The 5000-nt window shown below is 29.7% G+C and overlaps 1 protein-coding gene across 1 annotated transcript in view; it reads right to left on the bottom strand.

Annotated features, from left to right (window-relative positions):
* The window catches only part of LOC145261136 (carbonic anhydrase-related protein 10-like), a 1563849-nt gene that overhangs the window by 11535 nt on the left and 1547314 nt on the right, over nt 1-5000 (bottom strand). The window lies entirely within an intron of this gene.

The following is a 5000-nucleotide window of genomic DNA, read 5'->3' as shown; positions in this document are numbered from 1 at the left end:
TGGCTTGAGGTAATTGCCTGTCTAGCCGTACTGATGAGCTGTGATACAGCGAAACAGTACTCTATGTGAATTATATATATATATATATATACATATATACATATATATATACATATATATATACATATATATATACATATATATATATATACATATATATATACATATATATACATATATATACATATATATATACATATATATATACATATATATATATATATATATATATATATATATATATATATATAGTAAATTATAAAATATACATGGCGATTAAGCTACACTGAATATTCCGCGTTTCATCCACTCTAGGAGTTTTCAAGCTTATGCGAGAATTTTATGGTTGTCTCGCGTTTTTATATACCATTTTTCTATTGAGTTTTTAGTTAGCTAATAAGTTTTCTAGTATCCACCGCGTCTTTCCAGCCAATGAGCAGGCACTTACAGGGCAAAGGTCTATTTGACCTCCGGTTGATCCGTTCCTTTTTGTGGGCTATTTAGCGTAGATATCTAGTGTCTTGACCTGTTTTAAATCTAGGTAAAGTTTTTTTATATGCTTTATTTATTTTTTTTTAAATTTGTTCATTTTCTATTGTTTTTGTTAGTTTTAAAATTATTTTGTATCTCTATCCTAGAGTAAATTTTATCCTGTGAACACAGTTGTTCGCTATTTCTCTCTTACAGTTGTATAGATGTTGGGGTTCTTTAAAGTATAGGATAGCAACTTTTTCATGAAGGCATAATCGACATGGATCATCTAGGTCTCTACATGTGTTTGCTTGTCTTAGTATTTTCCATTCGACTTCCGGAGAACGACCGTTTTCCTTTAGTTCCTAGTATTTGTTTGCTAGTGTTGTTTTCATACGGTGTTTTTTTATTATTGAATGTACTTTTGTGGTCATAATATCGAGTTTTGAAATCTAAGGAAGTCATACCTACGTAATATTTCTTGTTATTCGGGGTTTCTTTCGCAAATATTGTGGCCTGGTAAACTATACTTTTTGTTAGACATTTATTTTGAAGTAGGCAGAGTGTGACGTATCTACAGTTGAATTCACCTTGTTCGTTATCAGTATTTTTATTTTTATTTCTAGTATGGTTGTTGTTGTCCGGAGTTGGATTATTATTATTATTATTATTATTATTATTATTATTATTATTATTATTATTGTTTCTAGTAGTTACATATGTGTCTTTTGTATTAGTTTTATTTTTATCATAGTGTCCACTTTTTTATATATTTTTTATTATTTTCATTGCTTTTATTTAATATTTTGTTATTATGTGCTTTAGTTATCATCCGTTAATTTTCGCAGCAGCTGTAGGATAACTTTAGGGTTTATTTTTTATTGAAACTTGTAGGATAACTTTAGGGTTTAATATTTTTTTATTGAAACTTTTCTGTAAGGGGTTGGTTGCGGGAAAGTGGTTGTCGATAAGATCTAGAAATTTCTTGCCAACGAGTTACGAATCTGTTTTATAATTGATGGTGTGTGATTAGATTTAGGGTTTACGTATATTGGATTAGCGTTATCTTTTAAGTATGGTTCATATGTGTTTTTATCTAAATTTAACGTGACGTCCAGAAAGTTTGTTATTTTTATGTTAGCTAATGCGTCTACTTTTAGGCCTATTTTTTCATTTCCTTGTGTATGATTTTCTTAAAGTTATCTCCCTTGTCTTTGTTGGAGTCTTTTATTATAGCTAGTCCATCATCTCTATATAGGCCGATATCCGTAGTATCAAATATGTTTGTGAGGGTATATAGAATGAATAATCCCACAAGATCTGATGCCTCTGAAGAATCCGGGCATCCATCGCTAACTCAAACGAATTTTTCATTTTAGTTTTTATCCATTGGTTATTGTTATTTATTAGAACTGATTTTTTACATTTTTTAGTGATGTTGATTTTTTCCGAGGATATATCAGTGTATGCCTCAGCTAATTCTAGGACAATATTGAAAAGTTCTTCGGATATCGAGTGATAGAAGTCTATGGTGTCGAACTGCATAAACGTACATGTATGTTTGTCTTCTATATTTTTAAACCAGGTTATTGCTTCGGCAGTATTTGCCCACTGATTTAATTCTAGGTCTTGTTTGATTTGTTTGTTTACTCTAGAGAGTATTGCTTTGCTAATTCTGCCTATTTCTGGTTTAGTTGGGTTTATCAAGCGGGTGCTGGTATTATTATTGAAGTCACATTTGTGGTCTTTGAGCAGAATATACGCCTCTCTAGGTTTCAATTTGCCGACTTTATCGCTAATTTTTAATTTATCGGTAATTTGTTTACTTTCAGTATTTATATGTAGTCGCATTACTTTGTATCCAGTTTTTGTAGGTTTTTGTAATGTTTTCTGTGATTAGTTTGTTATATTTTTGTTTGTCTATTTTATAAAATGTTTCTAGTTTTATCTGCTTTTACAAAGATTTTATTAGAGTTGTTTATGTTTCTAAAGATTTTGTATAGTTTCCGTTGGAAATTGTTAGATTGATTGTGGAATTCTAAGTTTTTAATTACTTTAATTAAGTTTAATTAAAGTTTATGCATAAATGTATACTGTCGTATATTAATTTTATGTGAGTAAATGAAGTAGTTATATATATATAGTTATATATATATATATATATATTTATATCCGAAATACTACGGCAGGAAATATTATTTACTTTTTTACATATTATACTTGATAATGAGTGTGAGTGAGGAGAGGGAGTAAAAGAAGATTTTGTTCTACTTGGAGTTGTCTGGGAGCAATAAATGTAAATTAAGGTATTACATTTCAATCTCTTTGTATTATTTTTATTATCAAAATAATTTCTATTCATATGATTGTGAAAAGGGGACAGGGAACAGAATTAATCGAAATCATAAATTTCCTTGTGTTTTGTCTTACTCAGGATTGATAAATGTAAGATTACAGTAGTATATTTGAAGGTAATAGCTACAGTAAATGAATTGAACTATTATTTGTCAACACATTAAAACAAGAGAGAGGAATGGTCTGGGCGTAAGGGAAAGGAAAAATTAGGGAGAAAGACGAAAAAAAACTAGGGGCGAAAGAAAGAAAGAAAGAAGGAAAGATAAAGAAACGGTTATTCGCATTATTTGGATTCTTCGGACTACTGTTCTCATCTTGAGTGTGATTTTCACAACGTTTCGATCGATGTATCTCTGATTTTCTTCGGGTGTATCTTGTATGACCCGGGAATGTTTCTGTCGAACTTGGGAATCTGCACGAAATGTCACAATTCAAATGATACGAGTAACCAATCCTTATCTGGAAAAAAAATCGGAAGCGTAAAGAGACGAAGAGAAAGATGTGTTAATATAAAAATGTTACACACAATATTCAATTTAGTTTGCATGGTCCCTGGCGGTCTTGCTAATATTATGCCATTTTGTTATTTTTTATTTATTTTTTTATTTTTATTTTATCATCATCATCATCATCATCATCATCATCATCATCATCATCATCATCATCATCTCACTTCTATTTTAGTGACTTTCGTAGTCAACATTGTGTTTTATTTTTAAAGAGTTTTATTTTTTTTTTATTTTGAAATCCCAGTGGATCTCTGTTGTGACCCAGCGGTTAAACACAACCGCTTTAACTGTTCAGTGGCGACAGAATAAATTTACTTTTTCACAGTAAAAACTAAAAAAAAAAAAAAATAGAGAATGAAAAAATGTAATTCGTGTATCGCAAACAAATTAGTTATGGAAGAACATTCTTGAAATAAAAAATAAAATACGTGAATGTTTTTCTAATATATTTCTAATATCGTTGCTACATTTTCTAACACAGTTTCTCTTTGTAAATAAGATTTTGTTTATTTTAACATAGATAACAAATTTTCTAATATACTTTTTAAGTTTTCTTATATAATTTCTACTTTTACTTATATAGTTTTTAGTTCTCCTAATATAGTTTGTTTTTTAAATATAGATTTTATTTTTTCCAGTTTTTCTATCTATATCTCTATTATTATATAAAAAGAACTTTGTTTGAACAAGTGTGTGTGTGTGCGTGTGTGTGTGTGTGTTTATGTGTATGTGTGTGTTTGTGCGCGCGTGAGAGTTCGTTCTGTATGGAAACCAAAACGGCTAGGCCGATTTTTAGGAAATTCCACACATGTATTTTATGTATCTGGCAGTGTTCTTAACTATGTCCTCAATAAATATTGACGAAGTCACTACGGAGATGCATGTGAAGCTTCCTCCCGATGCATCGCGATGGGTCCCCAAGTGCAGGCAATCACTCGATTTGATTGGGAAATATGCGATTTCACTGATTTCGATGGCAATAAAAGTATGGAATGTGAAACATTCGTTGATCACCATTCAATTCCGGGCAATGTCGGGTCTGTCTGCTAAAAAATTATAGTTTTTTAAATACATTTTTTAGTCCTTTTAATACGGTTTCCCGTTTTTCTGATATAGCATCTACCTTTTCTAATATAGTTTTAGTTTGTCTAATATAGATTCCACCTTTTCTAATATGGTACCTAGGTTCTGAATGCAGTTTCTTACTTTTTCTACTGTTTCTATTGTTCTAATATAGTTTGACGTTTTTCTCGTATATTTTAAAGCGAATTATATATTCAAGCTGAAAAACGAACGGAGAACATGCGAAAAGAGTGAATGAATTTAGAAATATTGGTAAAAATAAATTTTAAAATATAGTTTTAGTCGATCTGATAAATATTTAAAATAATTTCATTCACGTATTGAGCTAATCGTTATGTACCTCTATTCCGTTTTATACATACTGAAAAATGATAGACGGTGAAAATATTTTTATACTGAAAAATGATAGAAGGTGATAATATTTTTATACTGAAAACATGTTTTTGAAGAGCAAGAAACATAATATTATTCTATAACATCTATTATTATACTAAAACTCTGAATTTGTTTGTCATCGCCTCAGATTTTAATGTCATGACGCCATTTCTAGCAGAGTTTTAAAAGTTAATGACTAAGGCTCGA

Source organism: Euprymna scolopes, chromosome 37 (genome assembly GCF_053919585.1).
Source record: "Euprymna scolopes isolate OS-2025 chromosome 37, ASM5391958v1, whole genome shotgun sequence".
NCBI lineage: Eukaryota > Metazoa > Mollusca > Cephalopoda > Sepiida > Sepiolidae > Euprymna > Euprymna scolopes.
The sequence above is the reverse complement of the archived record's forward strand: the minus strand, read 5'-3'. Positions and strand labels throughout refer to the sequence as shown.